General features: G+C 45.1%; 1 long non-coding RNA gene across 1 annotated transcript; it reads left to right on the top strand.

The window, feature by feature from the left end:
* Positions 1–100: 100 nt before the first annotated feature.
* LOC140682576 (uncharacterized) lies at positions 101–15,284 on the top strand. Its single transcript, XR_012054426.1, has 2 exons — positions 101–188; positions 14,039–15,284. It is a non-coding gene; the product is annotated as an uncharacterized lncRNA (long non-coding RNA).
* Positions 15,285–24,027: the final 8,743 nt, after the last annotated feature.

Genomic DNA, 24,027 nt, shown 5'->3' with positions numbered 1-24,027 from the left:
GACTTTGAAACCTGGAAGTTCACCCACAGGTGATCTGATCTCAGGTGAGCTTTCCCTGGATGCAGACTATACAATGAGCAGGAAGTGGTGATCAGAACGTGGTGGCTCCTTGACAGCCAGCTGGTCTGCAGATACTGGCAATTCCACTACAGATGGCTGGGCCGCAGATGCTGGTGCTTCCACGCCAGGTAAGTCATCCAGTGATGGTGAGGATTCAACTATAGGTGTGTGGTCCTCAGATTCCTCCACTTCAGATTCTGAAAGATCGTCAAACCTTTGCTACAATAGTTAGCAGATAAAGAACATTTTAAACATCTATCTCCACAGACTAGGCACAGCACATTATTCCGTCCTCTGCAAATATGCTGCAGCCACACTTCAAGCATGCACTAATAGGGTTTATTTCTGTGACAGGTCCCACCTGCACCTTCTGCATGATCACAGAAACTCTACTTAAGCTCCGGCCCAAGCCTTCAGAACTGGTCTGAATTATGCAGCGGTTGTATCTGTGCCTGATCCTCACTGACTAGTTTTCCTAGGGTGACCCTGAGTGTATATTCTAGGTAGTTTCTATGGAAGTCCCCTTACTTGCCTGCGACTCTTGGTGAGCCCTCTGATGTGCACGCTGCCTGCACTGTGGCTGCCCTCAGCTCCTGCCTCATTCCCGGCTTGGTGCAGCTCCAGCTTTGCTCCCTGACAGCAGCAGCTGAAATTTGTGCAGGCTTTATCCATCTACCCCTTGAGCAGGACTGTGCTGTGTCCATGCCCCACACTCCCATCCCTGGACCTGTGACTGTGTGCGGGCAGTTCCTTCCTCCCATCCCGAGTCCCGGCTGCTGCAATGTTGCCTGTTGCTGGGGGAGGCCCGAGGGGGAGCAGGAGCTGCGCTCACCCTCCTGGAACTGGGAAGGAGGGTGCAGTTCTTGGGGACAACGGGATGTTGACAACGGGGTTCGCTTCCTGCCGAAGGGAGGCGGTGGGAGGGGAGGCGGTGGGAGGGAGAGGCGGTGGGAGGGGGGGCGGGCGGCGCAGACAGGGAAGCGGGGGGAGCTGTCCCCGGCCGGGGCTCTCCCTCACCTGCCCCCGGCTCTGCGGGGAAGGGCAAGGGGAGCGGGGGGAGCAGTTCCAGGCCGGGGCTCTCCCTCATCTGCCCCCGGCTCTGCGGGGAAGGGCAGGGGCCGCTGCGCCCCCCGGCTGCGCCGGCTCTTTATGCCGCTCGCCGCTCGCCGTAGCCGGGAGAGGGTTGTGGGGCGCGGGAAGCCGCGGCGGTTGCCGGGGTAACGCGGTCACGTGCCTCGGCGCTGAGTGCCGCGCGGCCATGTTGGGTGAGGGCGGAGTTCCAGGGCAGAGTTCCAGGCGGGCGCGGGGGGATCCCGGAGCTCCTCGCTGGGAAAAGACCTCCGAAGGAGTGTCCCGATGGCCGTGCTGGACTATGGCAGTAACTGCCATGTCCGGCCTTTGCTTAATCACGTCCAGGGACGGTGGCTCCACCACCTCCCTGGGCAGCCCATTTCAATGTCTGATCTCGTTTTCTGTGAAGAAATTCTTCCTGATGTCCAACCTAAGCCTCCCCTGGTGCAGCTTAAGAGTCCCCTTGTCCTGTCGCTGGTTGCCTGGCAGAAGAGACCAACCCCACTTGGTTACAATCTGTTTACAGGTGGTTGTAGAGAGTGATAAGGCTCCCCCTGAGCCTGCTTTCCTCCAGGCTAAGCATCCCTCAGCTGCTCCTTGTAGGACTTCTGCTCCAACACCTTCATCAGCTTCATTGCCTTTTCTGGACTCTCTCCAGCACCTCAGTGTCTTGTAGTGAAGGGCCCCAAAAGTGGGCTCCATTCAGAAGAGACAGGATTTGAGGAGTGGCCTCCCCAGAGCTGAGTACAGGGGACAATCACTGCCCTGGTCCTGCTGCTCACACAATTCCTGATGCAGGCCAGGATGTCACTGGTGGTAATGCCTGGCCCTGGCCTGGTCTTAGCTCTGGCTCCAGTTCTGGTTTTGATTCTAGTTCTGGTTTCATCCTGGAAAAGGACATGTCAATTAGCTTGTAAAGGAAAGCAGGGAAGCAAGGGGTAGGGTAGTAGAGTGCTGAGAGAAATATTTCCATGTACATTGATGTGAGAGGTACTTTCTCTTGTCCTCAGTTTTACACAGATCCAGACAGTTTGTGTTCTGCGTGATGAACTTCATCAGAAAAAGCAAATAAACAGACTGCCAGTTTTCCCCAAAGAGGAGATGAAAGGATAAAGATAAAAGCTCTGCTGGGTTACCACAGTAACCAGCTTCTGACATATTCTGGTTCATGCTCCAGTCTGACAAGAGCTGGGTTTGAAACAACTGGCTGAAAATGCCATGGGGGCTTATGGGGATGAGAGGAGGGGAGATACAGAACTTCAAAAGCTGTTCTAAACTTACAGATGTCACTTCCATTCAGAGCAGTTCACTTGGCGCGTGTTTTTCAGGTTATGCCATTGGCCTTTCAAGAAAAACAGCTGCCTCACTGCTCCAGTACCAGGTTCATGATGGTGTTGTCCATATCCTCAGCCATGCTGATCACTCAGGTGGTCTTGCACTGGAGCTCTGCTGTTTGCACTCACGGGTTGCCAGGTCACTCTCTCTCTGATCCTTTCTTGCATCTCCCATTTCTCCATGTGACAGTGATGGTTCCAGACAGCATGGGACTGCCAGCTTTTTGTAACTGCTGATACAGTTTTATCTGAAGGAGGCATCTTGATATCAGTTGTGTGTTAGGTGGTTGTGTGCTGAGCCATCCCAGAGCTGTGTTCTCCACAGCATGACTCCCTGCAGGACTTCTCCCATGGGTTTCTCCTCTCTATCCTCTACTGGACGGGACTAAGCAGCTCTCAGCTGCTTGCTGGCTTCAAATAGTGTCGTGCTGTGGGTAAATCTCGAGCCCCATGTGTTCCTTTCATCTGTGCCTCATTGGTAAACAGCAGATCTCTCCATTTTCAACCCCACTGCCTACTGCAGGGATCTGGCTGCTGGCTCTGGAAAGCTATGATTTTGCACAGGGAAGTAAGATGAATGACTCTATTAAATAAACATCACTGCTCTGTTTATTCTTTCAAAAGAACAGATTAAAAAAAACAGAAGATGCATTTTAAATGCATTAAAAATTCTGAGCAAAATAATGCCTTAAATACAATGCTCATGTAAGATAAATCACACGGCTTTTTTCTACACAGGCACATGGAAAGCAAAAGCATATTATTATATCATTATTTATATGGCACCATATGCTAAGTCTGGAACTTAAAGACTTTGAAATAAATAAGAAAACACCAGCTGCAGATTAGCAATACATTCCTTTATTGGAAGTCACTGTGTAACTCTGGCTATCATTCCTGCTGTTAAGTTAAAACTTAAATAAATTGTCAGAGAAATAAGATAGCCATTAGAGATTCAGTGTCTATCTCCTGGGGATGCTTTTTCTAACAGCTGTAACAAAGACCTGCTGCTGGTTTTGTCCTATCTCTGTAGTAACTCACTGCATTTGTCCCTGCAGTAATGCACAGTTGTTCAGTAGAGATGGTTGAGCTGCTCACTATAAATAATGTTGGTTAACAATGCGGCCCTTTTTGGGTTAATAAATTATGCTCAAACCACTCTTGAGCCTCTTTGATTGGTTTCTTGCAAGTCTGCAGTGGAGAGTTGGAAGAAATCACTCCACAGTCTGTTTACTTTGAATATTTCTTCTTATTTTATTGAGCTGTAAATATACCTATATAATAGCCAAATCCTGAAAATGCCTATCTCAAATTCTGGTCGCCTCATCCACTACTTGAAAATCATAATGAGATGCAGGGGATGAAACATATCAGCAAATTTAAATGTCATTGCTTAAAGGGGCAGAGTGCCTCGGTCAGCACCATGCTGGGAGATTTGTTCCTCTCCTTTGTGTGGGATTTGCTGTCTGAAGCTGGGGTTTCCCGCAGGTTGGGGCTGGTGGCCAGAGCAGGGAGCTCACCTGCCACATGATCCATGAGCTGTGGCTGCCCAGTCAATAGCCACAGCCCGAGCCTCACGGTTCTCTGTATGCTGCAGCCCCAAAACTCTCTGACCTGTGCTTTTCCACAGCTGTGACCAGACATAGTTAAAGCCTTCCTGACCTCTGGTGAACAAAGAGCAACTTTAGGTCATGGAGCAATTATCAGAAAAAAAAAAAAAAAACAGGCTGTGAGGCTGAGGGTTGGGGTCCTTGGAGAGACACCTCTGCTCATCTGTATCCTGACCGGTGACTCTGTGGGGTCTTGAGGCTGTCCTGTACACTGGTTCCTTACCTCAGTGGTGGGTTAATTGTTCTGCCCTCGATCCAGAGGGGTTTTGAGAGAAAAAAAAATAGGCTGGGAGGAGAGCAGGTGTTAGTGCAAGAGAGTAGAGAAAGCCAGCTCCTGCATGAGGTAGAGGGCTGGGGTGCAAGGGGAAGAGAGGTGGCTGGGGCTGCTGATTTGCACCCAGACTGCTCCTGTACCAGCAAACTTTGATGTGGGTGTGCTTCAGGCAGCGATGTTGAAGAGGAGACCGTAGCCAGGTGTCTGTGCTTGTCCAGGTGGCTGTGAGTGTGTGCTGGCATATGCAGCCCAGCACGTCCTGCAGCCCGGGCTCTGCCCGCGTTTCCCAGCAGAGAGCAGCAGAGCCTCGTCGCTGCTCGCACCTCGGAGTGCGGCGGCCCCCGAGACCGGGCGGCACTTGCTTCCGCACAGCGCAGCAGTAAACCTCCGCTGAGCTCGCCGGCCTGTCAGGCCTGCCCAGAGCATTGGTGTGGGCAAACAGAAGGCACATGCTCTCAATAACGAAGATTCGGGGCTTTTCTGAAGTCCAAGATGTTTGCAGAAATCAGTGAGACCTTTCTTGAAGGGGTGTTCTCTGAATTGTCTTTCTGCTCAAAGTTTGTTGAAAGGGAGTGCCTCAAGTATGGCTTCAGAAAGTGGGGGTAACAGGATAAGCAAACATCTTTTGTAGATGACCAGCATGGATTAAGTAACTCCTCAAGGTCTCCTTCAGTCCAGTCTTTGGCAGTGCAGGAAAGAGATATGTTATTAGCTTCTGTGTTTGGAAATACTTGCTTTGGGAGCCTGTTAAGCCTACCTTAGATTTAACCCTTTCTGTTAAAAATAAAGTTTCAGCTGACTCTTTTTCCCTCATTTGTAATGTTACCCGGAATGTTACTGGAGATAAAGATGAATGAAAAAAGTGGGATAGTTTCTTTGCCAAGGTGCCGAAACTAATTAATTGGTGTCTAGTTTAGATAACATTCTCAAGGAAAACAAGACTTTCTTCCCCGTTTGGAAATTTGCCTGCTGTTCCTATGGTATTTAAATAAGTAAAATTTGTGATTGTATTAGAAGCTCCTCAGCAGTATTAACTGGGACAGGTTTTGTAATTCTTTAATTGTCTCATTCTAGTTCCTGAAACTATTATGGTTTTATATGTTCATTTGGAAGCTAAACACAGACCTTCTGGGAGGCAGAGGGCTTAAGTTTGGTCTCAACATCACATGGCATGAGAGAGAAGGGATGCTGTGTTCTGGCTGAAGTCCACAGTGAACCTTCATCCAATCCTGCCTCCATCAGATGTGAAACCCCTGATGGAAGGAAGGGTCCAGACGTGAAGTTCAGCTGGGGGAGTGGTGCCTGTGGAAGATGCTGGGCATAAAGACAGTGACTGGGTATTGGGAAGACTCTGGTTTGCCTTTTTGCTCCATCCTGCACACACTGCTTCATTGCTGTGCTCCCCTCTGCTGTGAACCCATTCCTGGCATTGGAACAGGGAGGCAGGCGTGATACGGAACAGGATTTTGGAAGGCAAGACCCTGAATAACTCTGTCAGTAGGTCCCTCTTAAAGAAGCAGTAAGCCACAGATGGTTCTGAGGGGCTTTCTGCATTCCTCAAAGCCTTGTGGCCACAGTACCCTCTTCACCCTCTCTTCCCCACACTCCCTTATTTGGCATTTATGCCAAGCTAATTTAAAATATGATGCAGACCACCTCAGCCCTGGGGTCACTCAGCTGGCCTCTGCAGCCCCCCACTACTCACCCCAGCTAGGATCTGTCCGTCTTTATTGATGCAAATGCTACTCTGCCTCTGAATCGTAGCTGTACATGGGAAAGGTGCAATTAGCTGCTGCACGGAGCCAGTCCTGTCTGCCTTCCCTTGTTTAACAGAGGCTTTAATTAAAGACCCCCTGATGCTAGAAAGGCACATTAATTATTCATCTGAAAACATTTACATAGAGTCCCCCGTTTCCCTTCTTCAATAAATTATCAGCTTCACATCTCCATAATTCATCGAAATGACTAAAAATACATTGTCTCAGCCTCCATCACCTCCCTTTTCACTTTGTCTATTCCAACTGTGATGAGTTCAGTATCTTAATGTGAAGGTCTCCTACTGCTCTTAAGTAAAAAGAGAGGATGGAATACAAGGGGGAGAGGGAGAGGGAAAGATTTATCCCCTGATGGTAGTCATGCAGATGGCAATAATTTTTGTTTTTTTCTTTCTCACAAGAGTGGCATGATCCTGAGGTTTGAAGAAGCTCATTGACTATTTCTAATAAGGAAAAAAATTACTGAGAGGAGGAGAAAATATGTTTCCAGGGGAAGAAGAGGTCTGGGTTTAGATGTTTTCTATGCTCAGATGTAAACAGCCTGTGTGATCCTTAGCCCAGCAGTTAATCTCCCTAGATCATCTATGTACCTCACCTGTAGACCAGGCCAGCAGTTCCCTCTCTGCCTGCTAGAGGGATGATGCTTTACTAATTATAAGGTGTTCTGATATAGGTGTGTGAAAAAGGAAAAAAAACAGATAAGGTTAGGCAGAGGGAGAAGGTCTGCAGCAATTCACAACAAAGATGTCACTGCAGGCACGACTGAGGGAAAATTCACTGCAAATGGTTTTGTCCAACGCATTTCACTTAGTGACAAAGTGAACTGTCACATGAGAGAGGAAAAATCCAGTCCTCTGAGGGCTTGTTTACATGGGGAGTTAAGACAGATTAGTGTGAGGTGTGAGGTAATGTGCATAAGTTGAAGTGCGCTTAACTTCTTTGTGGGGGCTCTGATACAGAAGGAAAATGGCTATAGTTCACTATGGTGACAATTAAACAAAAGCAAAGCAAAAATCACTTTATCTCCATATATCCATGCAGGGCTTAACATGCTTTCATGTGCACTCATTTCACATCTTTGATAATTTACCTTAACTTTCATGAATGTTCTAATCTGCAGGGATTGGAGAAGTGCATGCTCCATAACTACTGTTCCTGGAAAACCTGGAGCAGTCTTGATGTGTACAGAAATCAGAGCAGATGTGCTCTCCTGGGAGCAGGGGGAGCCAGATGCTGCAAACAGGTTGTCTTCTAGGATGATGGGTGGAAGGAGGCAGGATGGATACTGGCAACTTTCTTGGGATGTGGTCAAAGAGGGCATTAGGGAACGTACCAGGAAAGGAGTGTTGACTTCAGAGTAGTTGGCTCACTTACCTTTAAAAGTTCAGTGTTTTCAGAGAGAAATATAAAGTTTATTTTTGGCCCTGAGCACACACAGGAGCTAAGTCTGAGACTAAAAATGGGGTGGAACTGATTCCCAAGAGAGTGATACACTTATCTGAAGCATTACTTTATTGACTTCTGTGGGGTTTTTTCTTTCCCTTGCCCTTGTTGCTGGTTTAGATGGGTTGTCTTGGCTCAGCAGTGAACAACATGGTGACAAAAACCTTGTCCAATCATAAGGCTAGGTCTAAACCTTGGGCACTGCAATCTTAAAACTGAGAGACTAGAAGCCCTTCCCTCATTTCAATACATTGATTAAATTTACTAAGATATAAATATCATCTATTGCTTGCCAATTAAATTATAGTTCACATTATTTTATTAAGGGATCTGAATTAACATTCTTCTGGACGTAAGAGAAGCATGTTTTGGCAGGCAATAGTTAAAAGCTCCCATGCTTTTCTTCCATCCAAACAAATTGGATTAAAATTTTCCATAATAAAGTTTTTTAGCACTTATATTATCTATGGAGACCCCTTAAAAATTATCCAGGCACTGACTTTCATCGAAATGAATGTAAGTATCAGTGTTGAGATACCTCACTCACAATCCAGCCTTTGCTGTTAAATTTGTATTGGCCTTAACATGCTTTGAAGTAATAATCAGTGCTGTGTCTCTAGGGGGATAGGACAATATGTAATTGGCTTAAACAGGAGGAAGATCTCGTTAGACATTAAGAACCCTTTACTAATGGTACAGTAATTAAGCACAGGAATAAATGGCTCGAGGCCTTCGCCTTCTGCCTGTAGAGAAGTTTGGATGAGCACACTGAATCTTGTCTTCTCCCACAAGGAAAACAGAGATTATTCTTTGCAGTTTCTTTCAACTGTGTTTTCTATGATTCTGCAAATGTCCACAAAATTTTCTTGCCAAAAGTGGCAATAGCAGCATTTTCATTGCCACCGCATTGTCATTTAAAATGCTGCCCCACCAGTGCCCCAGCGGAAGAACGAGCTGAAATAACAGAATGCTAATGAGAGCATCCTTTCTTTCCAAGCTGGCAGGAGCAGGCCATTCTGGAAGGTGATGTACATCTCCCATAACCCAAGCTCCAGCTTCCTTGGTTGAGCCAAATTGTCTTCCCTGGTTGTCAAATGGGAGAAGTGTTAACACTGTAATTAGAAACATTAAAGCAATCAAAATGAGCATACAGGCATAATTAAGGCACTATTGCTTTATGTCCCCTGCAGGCATTCTTTTAGAATAAACGACTTTTTGGTTTAATTTAAGCCTCTTCCAAAACATCACTAAAACAAAGGGGCAAAGGAGTTTCTGCCCATGTTTCACCAGTAAAACTACTTTGTTTTCAATCTCATAACGTAGTTTATATTGGTAAAATTTCCCTGCACTGACAAAATAGAGGGTATTGCTGAATAAAGAGCTTAGCTTGAAAAGAATGAGTTGGGTCTGGACAACAAGAATCAAAGAGGAGCAAGAGAGACTTCACTGGCTCTGGATCAAGCCCTTCATAAAAGAGAAATTAGCTATGCTGTGCCAGTGTTGGACGTGATGTTATGAAAGTGCCATTTTTCCCTGAGAAAAAAAGGTACACAGAATAATTAACAAGGCTGGAAGAGTTTTTTGTAACCTGGGTGGGTGAATAAAGGAGAGATGAAGATCAGGAACATTGGGTGATTATGGAGGAGTTGCAACTCTTCTGCTCCTCTGTAAGTCTAGAGTGGTCTTGCACTATGAAAGAGGTGGAGCCCCATTTACAGTGCTCACTGGGCTAAGCCTTGGAGAAGTAGATGTTCAGCTCTGACTTGCTGAGGCTGAGCTGTCTGCAGAAAGTAGCCATAACTTGTCTAATTGAGAAAGATGGGCCCAGCACCCTGTGTGCATTTATATATGGTGTGATTTGGGTGCTGACAAAGAAGCACAATTGGCACCCATTAGAAAAGTTCTTCCTCATTCTGCCATAGCAATACATTTTCTTGTGGGCCTGGTAGTTGTAATGGCCAATTCAGCCCAAGAAAAGGGGCTCAGGGTTACCCAGGGGTCAAGGCAGAGTTGCTTGCACACAGTGGCTTAGATGGAATGGGAATATGCACATCCAAGTGTGTGAATATTTTCTGTCCTGGTTGCCTTCAGCTCACAGGAAGGTTGAGTGACTGGAGAGCTGGCATGTGGACTTTATTTGAGATTTATGTTCACCTTTGTCCACCTCACTGGTGGGAGGTTACAGGGTCTACTGAGTATTCCTAATGGTCTGGGAAGAATATTCAAATTTGACCATCTCTGCAGGGATTTGATCGTACAATATGTTCTCAAGAAATGTCTTCCTTGTGTCCAGTCTTCCCTGTTTTAATGAAATTCAGATCTTTGATTTATCCTCTGATAAGATCCCATGCAAACCCTCAATCTGTCTGGTATAGGTGAGAAATGTAACAGAGCCAGCTAATGGTGGTGCAGAAGGAAGAACAAGGCCACTTTCTTTGAGGACCTGCCTTCCTGACAGGATTAACAAGGCCTGTGTTAGCACTGTGGGGTCACTGTCCCACTCATGGCTGTTCCAGACTCAGCTGTTTGCCCATGAGGCAGAAGAGTGACACCTCCACATTTGGCATCTCCCACCACTGATTCCTGGACTTGGCTGCTGTGAGTTGCAGGCTAAACTCATCACATATTCCTTCATGCAGGTAACATGACAAGCAACAGGTACTGCAGGATACTGCTGCAGCTTCCTGGTCCTAGTACTACCCTCACAGATACTAAGTGGTATCCATCAGGATCTGAATGTTCCTGTGCTGGGCAGCTGAGAAGAGATGGCAGTGTAAGCCACAGAGGTAAATAACAGAGTCTGAGTTTCATTATAGTTCTTCATGCAAAAAGTGAGCCATGGTAAGAGTCAATGGGTGTACCCTTCCTACTCAAAACTGACTAAGCAAGAGGTTTGGGGATGCTAGAGGAATTTTTTTGGCTCATATTTTGGGACACACATGAAGACTAGAACTGTGGAAATGACATTTGTCTTTGCTCACTCTATCTGGCTAAGATCTCTGCAGTCATAGAATGACTAGAGTGAGTAGCTCCCTTATCCCAAAGCTTTGCCCTGTTAGTGAGGCTGCTGCTTCCCCTGGTTGCTTGGCAGGTTGCCTGGGTTAGGGTTGCTGAAGTTCCTGAATAGGGAAAGAAGCACAAGGGAGCCTTTATGATGGAGACTCTCCTGCAGCACCTCTGCAGAGGGGCACAAATGCCACTCCTCTACCTCACTTTTTTTTTGTCCCTGTCCCCAGTGAGTGTTGCCACAGCTGACGTGCCATCTGTACAGAGCAGACTGATGGCCCTTTGCCTTGCCCTCTGCCCTCTGCAGAGGCAAGGGGCTGGCAACTGGCTGCGACAGACGGGCAGAAGGACAAGGTGAACGTCACAGGCAACACCAAGAAAATCCATCTGAAACCTTGCTCCATATGGGGAAGTACAGTTCCAGCTGTTCAGCCTTCAGAGTAAGCTGGCTCTGAAGCTGCTGCTCCCCTGGCTGTAATGCTAGGCAAGCACAGCCCCATCAGAGCTGGTGAATAGGGGGAAAGCAGCAGGGGTAGCAGCACCACGCTGGTACAAGGAATCTCGTGATGCTATTGCTCCCCATGATTATGCTGTTAACAGCCAAGCAGGGTGGAGTTTAATGGGCAAAGGTAGATGAGAAAAGGAAAACAACTGAGACAAATGATGTTTAAATGTGATGGCTCATTAAACAAAAGCTCTCTCTATGTTTCTTTCCTTGGTAGCAACAAAAGGGACAATGGCCATAAGTAAAAGGCAACCCACTGACAACAGGAAGGATTTATAGAAAGCAACACACTTAATTTAGCTGCTCCAGCACGAATGAGCAGAGATATTTTGCATCAAGTAACTCAAGTGAAGGATTTTGCAATGTCTTTGTGTGAGACAGAGTGCTCTTTTCTGCTCAAACCCTAGGAGCTTCTTGCTATTTGAATATCAAGGACAAGTCCTGTTTTTCTTCATATCTGAATTCTTTTTGTCTTCAGCAGACATTTTGCAGTGCAGAAGTCAGTGAAATGTGAGCTGAAGGCCTCATACTTATGTGTCAACCATCTTTTCTAGCCTGGCTTAACAATGCCTGCCTGTGGGGCCTTGATCCTGACCAGATACTGTAGCTTTTACTGAACTGTAGGCCTTCACAGATTTTGGGAAGTTAGGCTAGTCAATTCTCCTTCAAAAGATAGCAACAGCTTCACTAGTGTCCTTCCTGACAGATGTAAAACCACTTCTCAAAGCAGCTGTGCGGTAGAGGCTCCACACCCCCTCAACAGAGCAACTATTCCAGTGTTTCAATGCCATTATCCACCTTGTCAGTATATTGCCCTCTCCAGCTGGGATATGGAGGACAGACTATTTCCTCCTTCCTTGATAAAGCCTTACTGTCGATTGTGTAGTAGGATTGCCTTTCAGCCTTCCAACAACATGTGAGAAAAGATCTCCATAATGTTCATCTGTCTTACAAGGCAAATGGCTGTTCTGCATTTGTATAAATCATGGAAGTGTGTGTGATTTTCTGCCTGAAGAAAAAGACAAAGTCTAGCTTACTGAAGTTCCTATTGTGTTATTTATGAGACTGGTGAAGGCAATAGTCTTCAGGCATGAAATACCTGATCCCCCAGGAGTTCCCACCATTAATCTCTTGACCTGAGAAGTTGGCCCTGCAATCCATCCAAGAAGAGAGGAGATGGGTTCCTGGACTTCTTTGCCAGTTCAAAATGTGTCAGGAATGAGAAAGACTGAGTACATGATCCCTTCTGATGTTAGGGTATCTTGGATAGGAAGAAAATTATATCTTTACTGTTCTTTACCTGTTTTCTTAATGGGCAACTCAGCCTTATCAGCGATTACATTGTACAGTACTGGAAAGTTTACTCATTTGGATGCTGTAGAAAGTGTGCTGCTAGGTCTTTCCATAACAAAAACCAACAACTTCAGAGCAGATGCAGAGATGAAATTTAAACCCCATATTCACTGGCGTTTTTGAAGGTCATGTGCCAAAGAGCTAATACAGATTCTAGTATTCCTGGTGAAATGGTGGTGCACAACAGCAATGATTTTGTTGGTTGTGTACTGCACATGGCTGTACTGACATTGTAAACCACAGTAAAACAGGTAACTTCGTTCTGTCTGATGTATCAGAAGGTCTTCTGTCTCCAAATGTCATTTGATCCCAGAGGAATTGAACTGATTTGAAAGCAGCTTTCATCAACACCGTCTCTGTTCCAAGTGAGGAGCTTGCACCATTGGAACTACCTGTTCACAAATCTCATGGGAAGGCAGCCAGCAAAATGTAGTGTCCATACAGAAAGTGCTTATTGGTTAAGAGATGGCAACTCTGTGGACAGGAGAAATGCTGCTGAGACAAGTGAGGAGTTTAAACTTTCAGTTCTCACTTCCCTACCACTGCATCTCCTACTTAGTGGAAGTTGAAATGTTGCAGTTGAGCAACATCTCATTTTGTGCATAGAAATCAATGATCTGATTGATTGCCCTCAGACTGGTTTTTGTTCAAAATTGCTGAAGCCCCATTACCTGGATGATACGAGTCAGAGAAATTAAAGTCTCACTGATTATGATGTTATAAGGCAATCTGAGTCTGCAAAAGAATAACCTACATATTTGATATCAGGGCATGTTGTGTTTGCAATTGACACTTTGAAGGCAGATGCCTAAGGCTAGAACAAGCTACAAGAAAAGCAGACCACAACAATAAGGCAAGGCCAGCTGAATATGCAGTGACAGAAGTATGTTCCACCTTAGAATCTGGCAGTGAGTGAATTTCCAAAACTTCTTACTGACAGCAAGATTTACCTCCAACTGCATTGCTAAAGTGTGGGTATGTGGAAAGCTCTGACACTGCAGAGATCAGCAGAGATCCAGTCAGTGCAGGTGGTGCATTGGAGAGTTGTGCTGCTCTTGTTAGACACAGTAGACACAGCTGATGGGTTGAATGGCTCTCCAGAGTCTGCAGCCTGCATTGACTCATTTTCTGTTGACTGAAAGCAGACATTTGGGCCCAAGGTCACATGCAGGTACCCACAGTCCAGACAGCCACATCTCAAACTGTGAGTAGACACAGTTCTTCTCACTCCTGAGCTGCAAACCTCACCTTGGTGTGCCCCATGTCAGTCAATAACAAAAGCAAGCAGCTGGAAAAGGTGGTTGCCAAAGAATAATCTCCAGTTCCATGGGAATAATATCAGTTTAACGTTTAAGACCACTCCTTCCACCTTATTTCACGCCATAAGGATGCAGAAAGTATCTGGAAACTGAGTCTTGAGTTGGAATGTCTTCTGAAGGGTATTTTCACAAAACATTCAATCCCAGAAGTCAAGTATGTATAAATGTATATATAAATGTCTTCCCCCTTGCAAAAGGGAAACCTTTTGCCCACCCTGTCTATTTTATAAATGACTTCTCTTGACTTTGCTCTGATGGATTTCCTAGAGTTTTCTTATTTCTTTCCAGGTGGCCTCTCTCCAGTTCCACATCCACTGATGGCTACATTTTCTTCCTGTGTCTGTTGAAGGCAATGACCACTAATATCTGCTCCAAAACAGCTCCCCATGGGCAGATCCAGGGAGCTTCTCATGACAAAGAGCAATTTGATGTTCATACAATTTACTGGCATGTAAACCCACCAAGGATGACCAGAAGAAATGGTACCTGGCTGTCTTCATAAATTTCCTCAAGTGCCTGGTGGGTAGCAGAACATGCTCTTGCCAATGACCTCTGAGATTGCAGTATAAAATTAACCTAAAGCAGCTAAAAAGCAACTGGAGGGGAAGGATGTATTTTATGTCAATTCAGTCAAAAAGTCCTCAGAATTAGTTGCCTGAAGTGTTTGGGAAAGCTGACAAAGTATAATAGCACAGAGACTATTTTCTTGCTTCTTAGCAATGACAGCATTAATCGTCTGGGCTTAATATAGCCTTCCACATGCCAACTGGGTGCAAAATTATGGCTGGTATTAGAAAACCACTTACCATGTGCACAGGCTTAAAGTGCAATAAGCTGTGGGGTGTGGATGCAGATGGAGTATGCCTAAGGACAAACAGTGACCTTGAGAATTGTATGCCATGTCTCTGGAGATATAGTGCCTCTTCATTATGAATCCTGACAGACATGGAGTTCTTCATCAGTGGTGGGGCAAGGAAGGACTTAGGTTTGGAGCCAGGCTTGAATTTTGCAGCCCAGGTATATCTAGAGATGTCTGAGCATGAGAGATTTACTGGAATGGGTTGTATACATCGTTATAATATCTGTATTCATAATGTATAGGCCAATATAAATCAAGAGTGTTTCAGAGAGAGAATCCACTGCTTTAGATGTTTGCAAGAAGAGCATGTATAGAAAAAGCCAATCCTTGTCTGTACCCAGCCTGGCTTGATTCGTGTATCTTCTACCAAATAGTTATCCTTATTTTGCTGGAAAAGGGGCAGAAATATGGCTGAGTATCTCATCTGAGACTTTGTCTTAGCACTTGAAGAATGCAGAGTATATTGAATAAGGTCAAACCCTTTAACACCCCGCATTGTAACATCTGTACAACACAGCTTAGAGATTGTTCTGGTATTACTACCTAGTAAAGTGGGCTCAGTGGTGCACTGCTTATATAACACTCTTTTTTTTCTGTGCATGAATTGTGTCTCAATCCTGTTTTTCTCCCAGTAGATCTTCTTGAAAGTTATTAATAAATAATTTTAACTAGTAAGTTTCAGGTCTTGCAACTCATTCTTCATTGTTCAATCTGTAGTTGGCCTCATTCGTTATGCAGGGATGTCTCTTGGTGGTCTCTGATGAGGAGATCAATTTCAAGAGCATGATAATAAATATACTGTCGTTAAAGTCTTTTGGACAAATATAAATCTTTGCTAAAATTAGAAGACATGCAGCGCAGTATTTCCACTGTTATCCAGACACTGCCATACAACATCATCACGCAGACTGAGCTGAGTGGAAGGCTGATTCATGGATCAGGATTTTTGATAATCAACCAACACTAGTATTTAGGTAATTATGTCTGTAAAGGATGTTATGACATCTCTATCTTACGTGTAGTGCCAGTTACCAAGACAGCTTCTTTTTATAACTAAAATATACCTTTCCTGCCTGAAAACATTATGATAATTGTGGGAATGTCTCTTATTACTGAACCACCTACCACTTGATGAAAATGACAGAGCTCAGCTTGTGCGAATTAATACTGAAAGCACAGAGGAGACTAGCTATAGCTCCTCATCTGACTACTGGAAGCATGAAAGGTGGGCTGGAACTGAAAGAATCAATTAAAAAGAAGGGGAAGTGAGAACATCCCAGCATTTCCAAGTGTCATCTTCTCTTATTAGTCGGCAAGATGACTGCCACTGAGACCCATTAAGCTGAGGGGCTGATCCATGTCTTGCCTTCCTGCTGGAAAAGGGGCCCCCAGGAAATAGCTGCATATTGTGCCACGGCTTTGCTATTGCACCTATCCAGAGGTAGGAGCATCCTTTACTGCTGCACATGCTCTGGTGCAAACCCCTCTCCTGGCCACAGCCAGGAAGGGAGAGTTGACTTCATAAAAAGCAGCTGTTGTGCACTTAATGTCTTGTGTTGTTGTTACTGGATGTGTTGGTTTTTAGTTATACTGGGGATCCATTTCCATTCCCAAACTGAAGCTGGGAAGCATAGCCATGCTCCTCAGTGCTAGGCCGCTATTTGGGCTGTGAATGGAAGGTCAGCCCTGTCTCCAGACCACAGACACACACTTTGACCCTCTCACTGGCAATCTTCCAGCAAACTCTGCCCCATGTTAAGATTTGGGGAGAAGTAGGCTTAATTGTCAGACCTCTGATTCACACCTTGCAAAATCTTCTGGGGTCTGTCTGAATAACTAAATAACCAGGCCCAAGGTGCTTGCTCTGAGCTGGAGTGCTGTAGCTGTGCTGGTCTTCATCTGAACTCTGGCAGTTCAAGCCTCTATCTGTGCTTCTTCCACTGGGCGATACCTCACCATTCCTGCTTCCTTCTCCCTTTTTCCTTCCATTCCCATAGCAAGAAAGACTCCTTGGCTTTTAGGTGGGGGTAGGTCACGGCAGATGTGTGTTCTCCTTTGAGACCTGCCCACTGCTTGGCTTAATTAATCCTGACACATTGCAGTTGCTGTTACGGAAGAAACGTCAAGAGAAATTAGACCAGCTGGTAGCATGAAAACTGGGGAAGCGTGGTGCCTCACTTTCCTGGATAAATCTCATTTGCTTTCCTGGCAGGGGCTGTGGGGGACTGTATGGCTATGAGCAGAGAGTCTGACCTGTGTCACCTGCTCGTGCCACAGGCACCTTGCACATGGATCCAGCAAAAGGACATCAAGGACCTGTTCCCCAGACAAGCCAAGCAGGGGATCTAACCAGCAGCAAATGGCATGGCTGGGCTTTCATGAGAACTAGGACAGCCCTGGGATCTGGCTTGGCTTAGGGTCCTGGTTACCTGAAGTGTAAGGCTGTGAGGAGCTCTGGGGCTTTGTTGAGCTCCTCAGGGAGGAGATAAGCACTACTAAGTTGCTTCTTTATCTTCTTTTATGAGCACCTTTAGCAGGTGTTTCTCACCATTTCCTTCATCTTTATATCTATTCACTTGAATGTTTTCACATACCAATCAATTTTGTGGGATTTATCAGCAGGTTTCATGCTTTTTTTTTTCCTTAAAGCAAGCAACTTTCATATTTTGATGTTTCATTAGACCATTGCATCTGAGCTCTTTCCTTTCTGCAGTGATCTGATTTAATAAAATGAGAAGCCAGTCTAATAATACACAGTGCAGCTGCACAATGTGGATGCATTGTGTGTATTTCCCCCATATGAACATCTTCTCCTCTGTGCTCTCCTGTGGCACATCAGTTTGTAAGTGTGTAGATGCCACAAACCTGGAATAGAGTTGCACTTGCAGAGAGCTGGCTTTAACACTTAAATATGGCCCAAAGTTCAGGAGCATTTTTTGGTGCTGTTTTGGGGGTGTATGCAGTTAAAATTTCACCTCTGCTTGATGATTGGCAAAAAAAGTCTCTTTGTTATACCAGACAGGCACTTACCTGCCAAGGGCATGTTACTCATACTTAATATTTAAATATTAAGGTCGAGACCTTGCCATGGCATGGTATCTCTAGCTTGAAAAGCTCAGAAGTAAGTTGGCTTCTGGTGGAATAAAAGGGATATTTTTCTCCTGTTTTGAACACATAGATTGCACATCCTGTTGTGGTGTTGAAGATCTCACTCCTGATTTCTGTGCTGGGCTCAGTGCAGGAGTGCTTCTCTGGGAGTCCTCTGGGGAGTGGATCATGATCTGTGCTGCACCAAGAAGCAGAGAAGAGACCAGGGACTCAGAGAGAAGAGCAGAGAGGAGGAAAAGCAAGGACGGTTTTGTGAGGACCATGCCACTCCTTAAGGGACAAAGACCTGCCTGCAGCAGATGTTTTGGTAGCTGTGATGGCGCCGTCAGGTTCTTTGCACTGCCCCAGCAAGTTCCAAGCTCAGGGGTTGGGCCAGGCACAGGGTTTTCCAGACCAGGAGGTTATAGGAGGCAGCAAGACAGTCACAATCTCTTGCCCACTATACCTATTTGTGCAAAGGAAAGTTGAGCTGTTGGTGGCCAGTGACAGCCCCTCTGATCTGCAGCAATCAGTGCATTGTGTTGCTGTGTGTCCACCAAAGCTCAGCTGACCCTTGAGAGAACAGTGCCATGGTCTTGTGCATTGTGTCCCTCATCCCCATCCTACCCATACTCCTCAAAAGGTCACAGCATTGCTTATTCTCTCTCTCTTGTGGTCAGGGAAAAGGGGGATGTTGTATTGTGCTGTGGAAGACTTGGTTTTTGGAAACAAGCCCTTCTCTCTTACTTTGGGCTTGATCTGACGCTTTCTGCACATATCTAGTGTGTAGGAGGGCAAAGGGAATGTGATTTGGGGGCTATGAGAAGCATGGCTCTGATATCAATCCCTGTTCTCATGTCTATTAATTTTTCCTTTGCTATACCACCTTCAAGAGGTCCTAGTCAAGAGTCCTAGAGATTGCTGGACTGAGTGTAACCAGGCTGCACAAAATGCTTGCTGTCTGTGGTAAGAGCAGGTCTGCCTGCCCTCTGGGTGATGAGTTTCCAGTGGATTTATAGGAGGCCACAACCCAGTAGGCATCACAGCTCTATGGGTCCTAGCATCCATTTCCTTTTTGGAAGAGCTTAAGGAGCTGTGAGCATGGAAAGCAGCCTCACAGCCCTGTGTGGAGAGGAGTGTGTGTTTGCATGGTGCTGATCATGCTGCATGAGGTGGGAATACACTTCTGCCACGTATCAGGCCACTGTTTGAGCTGGGGCTGTCTCATGCTGAGAGAGGTGCACAGGTGAGGGCTGCTCTGGTATTTTTTTCCACAAACCACGTGTATTTCATTGACCAAAACTGCCCACAATTTAGAAAGGGATGGCCAGTTTAAGTCATTTTAACACAAGCACACAAGGGCCCCATGGTGCTGTGAAAGGATGGCTGTCCCAACTCACAGGCACTGCTGCCCTGTTGGAAGTTGCCTGGAAGTTTCCAGACCTGCACAATCTGCTGGGGAAGCTGTTCAAGTTTCCCTCCCTCATCCAAGTTGTGCACAAACCTCAAGCTTAGCTCATATCAACCATTCTGATAGCTTCAAGTAATGTGTTGAATCTGTAGCTGGGACTTGGGAGGCTCCTGTGGGCTGGTCTCCCAGCAGTGCTGTGCAAGCTCCATCCCTGCAGAGGCAGGAAGGGGACACTGAGGCACATCTGCTCTTCCACTGGCAAGGCTGAACCTGAGGGAAGGCACCTCTGCATTGCCTGAGGCTTTTCTCATTCACAGCCTTACCCTGGTTTAGTTAAATATCACAATCCTCTCCCTGAGCTCTCTCATGTTAGTCTAAAAGTGTTTTACATCTGCTTTTTAATTCATAATTTTCTTACAGACTTAACTTGGATCATCATAAGCTTTTCTCAATCCTGTAGAGTACAAGTGAAGTTGGGAGGGGCTTCAACTAAATGCATATCACACAAGCATAATTTTATGGGTAGGCAAGCTCTGATCAACATGACTGAGGACTTGTGAATATTCACAGCCATTAAAGTCAAAATAAATACAGTGTGGGTGACCTAATAGATTCAGTCAGTTCAGTAGCAGGAACTGCTGTCATTATCCATGAACAAAGAAAGACAAAGTTCCTTCAAAGAAATAAAAAAAGTATATTCACTCTGCATTATTCACCCAACCACGGCTTCTCAGGGGAACCAAGCTGTTAATGTCTGCAATGGGAGAAAGCAAAGCAAAAAGTACAAGAGAAATGGAAACAAAGTATTTTTCCATGTTTTAGCTACTGGGACTAAACTATTAAACATGTTTGCTCAGGATGGAAGGATGTGAGATATGAAGCCCTCAGGCAGGAACAGTGGTACACAAAGATACCTCTGGGGCTTTTCACTTCAGCTCTGAAAGGTGCTCCAAGGATGGTTTTCACTGAGCCCACATGAAGGAAGGAGAGATTCCTCCCACACCCTTTCTTGTAGGACTGCAGATAGCAGGAATGGAAGGACTGGCACCTGGCTGTGTTGGGAGGAAAGACTTACTGATGGTTCTGCTGTCCTTATACTAATGCTCTTGAATAAACCAGTAGAAGTTAACTATCATTAGTGTCTCAACAAATTATGAAAAGGTTTGGGGACCTGCTCCTTTGGGCACTTTAGTAAACCTGGACCTTATTAGACATCTTTTAGAAAGTCAGTAAAGTCTTTGCACATTTACTTCAATGTTATTAATTTACAAGGGCTACTCAATTAAGAGAGTCCACTAACTTGTAAAACTTTACTTATTTACACTGCTTCTTGGCGAAGGATTTTCTCAGAGCGTGATGATGATAAGCTTAGGCATTACAAATCCTCTTGCTGCTTTTGTCAACAGGCAGCCTGAGAGCATTAATCAGAGAGATGCATGCTTCCCAGCAGTGGCTTCACTCCAGCTCCCTGTTGCTTCTCTGCTATGGGGTACAGCCCTGCAGGGCACCAGCTTCCCTCCGAGTCTTGGTAAAAGCATTAGCTTTTACCAAGGCTGGGGACCCCATTTGAAAGGCAGCAGGAAATTGGGATGCTTATCATGATCAATTTTTAGGCAGCAGGCAAGAAGGAGGCTGTGTTTGCCTCAAAAGCAAAGCACTCTCCCCAAAGCATGCATTTTGGCTCAAGGCAATTTTCTCGCACCATGCGTGTCTCCAGTGCACGAAGCTTCATCAGGGCAAGATGTGGGGTACACTTGGGCTTCCAAGCATGCTCCAAATCACTTTTCAGACAAGTGAAAAATTGCAGATCAACTTACTGCTGCAGAGAAGGGAATTGGGAGTGCAGGGTGAGGAGGACTGGGAGTATTGTGGCCTCCAAGCCCTCCAGATCACCCTTAGGGATGACCCAAATGCTGCTTGTTTGTCTGGGAGCCTCCAAGTCATTTCAGGCCAAGTCAGTCATGCAGCTCTGTGGTGCTCACACAGCAAATGTGGTAGGTAAATGCTGCTGCTGCTCCTGGGAGGTGCTTGTATACATTAATGGTATGAGGAACTTGGCACGATTTCTGCCCTGCCCCAGCCCAGGGTGTTAATTTTCCCTCTGTCACTGCTGCAAGTGAGAATTAACAAGGATGATTTTCTCATTCCCGATATTTACTGAGATTTTGCTCTGGGCACTTGGTGAATCCCCATCTCTCTGATGTGCAGACACTGTGGGTGCACAAAGTGTGAACTTTGAACCTACCTGGAAGACTGGGACAAGTCCTTCCTCCATCCATGGACTCACTGAGATGGTGCTGGGGAGGGTGAATCAGTCAACTGGATGCTATGGGCAAGAAAGCCACTGTCACAGGCAGTGAGAAAAAAGGGTAGCATCCATCTGCCTGAACAGGCAGATATTAGACACATGGAGAGTTTGACACAGGTTGTGTAGCAGTGAATTATTGTACATTTTGACCCTTTGTCCAGTGTCTGCCTCTCTGGCTGCTTGGACTTCTTTCTGTGTTATTCAGAGCATTATGCTGTGTATTGATATTTGCCTTCTTTGAAAGCTGCAGGGAGAGGATTACCCACTGCTTTCCTACATGGCAAATGCCAATAATGAAATTGAATGCAGTGGGTTCTTCCTTCACCAGGAGCTGCAAGGCTTCACAAGCATGTCATAAATGTGGTGGTAGCCTTTGCTGCCCTGAAAGGGTTCACTTCTTGAAGCAAATTGATTTCCCCTCTAAGTCAACATGAAAGCAAAGTTTTTCAGCTCTGACTATTCTACAGGTGCTTGTGCAAAATCTAATGAATCTGTTAATGTGCAATGCAAGGATGTTGCTAGGAAACTTGTGAGAGCTAAATGAGGAAATGCTGTTAATAGAGGCAAGTGGCAGGGCCTCAAAATTTTCCTTTGCAGTCCTGCTGATGGTTATTATTATATAAACAGAGCCAATTATGGCACTGTGTTGGGTCATCCTCTGGTAACAGCAGGTCTGCTTAAAAAGCAGTAAAATAAATTTTAAAAAAGGCTTGACTCTTGTGGGTTTTGATAGTCTTTCATCCCAGATAAGCTTTACTACACAATCTGCTTCTGTAAAGGGTGGGTAAGTGCCTTCTCTCGTGATGTGCTGATGAGGACTTTGCATTGCCTTGTTTCACTGTGCCTATTTGACATTCACTGGTGACCAATCTGAACCAGCCTGTGCAGACCTGTCTAAGCCCCAAAATGGGGCAGTGCTTTCCCAGTCAGCCTGAAAAGTTTTTTGAGCTCTAGAGCACTGAGGGAAGTGATTTTTGCTTCTACATTTGTCTGTCTCCAGTGGGCCTCGTGGAGTTTAATTCAGCTCAAAGATGATATTGAATGAGAGATTTTCTTCCCTTCTTTGTGGTGTTAAAATGCCTATAGAGCCCAATGGATGCCAAATTAGCAGTGACTGCTAATATCTTATGGTTGGAAGAGACTAAGAATCTTTCGGCACAGATTGCCTGTGGGCACACTTAAATGATCTTCCCAAGTTAATCCCTCTTGCCTTTCCCTCCTAATGGCACACTGTTTCTGTAACAAGTGTTGCTCTTTGTGCCATAACTAACCCTAAGAAGCAGCCGATTTTGCTTCTTCTGAAGGATAGGGAGTGCTGAGCTTGGTCTCTTTTGTAGAAACATTGAACTGTGTATGTTATGTACTTCCCAACTGCTGAGGAAGTTTGGGCTGGCAATCCTGGCTTCCTCCCAGCTGAAGCTGTGACATTCTGCTGCTTGAGCTTTTCTTCCAGCCTCTTCAGTTCATAATACTGCTATTCATGTCATCACTTGTTGCATTCATTTTTATCTTAGATTTTTTTTTTTTTTTAGAAACAGCTAGGGGAAAAAACCAAACCAACTAAAGAAAGTTACAAAACTCCAGCAGCAAAGGTTTTCTTTGGATGTAGCTACTTGTTCTCTCACCTAAGAATGAACTGCAGGTGCCAGCTGTCAGCTGGAAAGTCTTTGCTGTGGTGTGATTTGTGGATGGGAGCAAGTTGCATGCCAGGTAAACTTTGTTTTGGAATGGTTGACAAGGGACTTGTTCCTAATGTGTCCTGAAATACAAGTTGTTTATGTGGCTCATCTTGAAGAAGCCCTGATAACCTTTTAGCCCACTGCATGTGAACTGCTGGGAAAAAAAAAAAACCAACCCTAGAATAATGTAGTGAATTTAAAATGTTGTTTGGAAGACTTCTTTCTCTTTGGCTCCCTAGTGTTGAGATCCAAAGATTCTTTCTTTTTTTTTTTTTTTTTTTTTTTTTTTTTTAATCTTGAAGGCTTTGCAAAAGATTATCTGATATATTTTTTTCATCTCTTAGCTGGTCTAATAAAAATTAATTCCTTTTCCTAGAAACGTTGTCTCAGCTACAGCCTAAAGAATTCACAACTACAACAATACTACTACTGTGAACAAAGTTGCCTCCATTTCAATGAATTCAACTATGTAGAATTCAAAGGGAATTATCTGTGCAACCATTTAAAAATTACTCAAATGCATTTCTATGCAGAGAAGTCATAGCATTAAAACTCATGTCTTTTCAGGACATGTGTCCCCTTTGTGCAGCTGGGAACTGCCCTTCCCTAATAGCATGAGGCTCCTATTTCTTCACAACCACCAGGCATTAAAGATGAGAGGGTTTTTGTTGTACAGGGTTTTTATGCCTAGAAAAGCATCACTTGCCCAAGGCTGAATCTGAATCTTGTCTGTCCTGAGTGGGGGTAATTTGGGGAGAAATGCCTTTGAAACCGATGAGTTATTTGTAACACTAGAATGCATTTGGTGAAGAGGAATTAATGGGTAGAGTACAGCTGAGCTGGTGAAAGGTACATGATTAATTCAGTTTTGACAAGACTGTATAATTTATAGCCTGGATCACACCTTCAGTTAGGCATATCAGATTCTTTATT

The sequence above is a fragment of the Taeniopygia guttata genome, chromosome 1, assembly GCF_048771995.1.
Source record: "Taeniopygia guttata chromosome 1, bTaeGut7.mat, whole genome shotgun sequence".
NCBI classification, from domain to species: Eukaryota; Metazoa; Chordata; class Aves; order Passeriformes; family Estrildidae; genus Taeniopygia; species Taeniopygia guttata.
The sequence above is the reverse complement of the archived record's forward strand: the minus strand, read 5'-3'. Positions and strand labels throughout refer to the sequence as shown.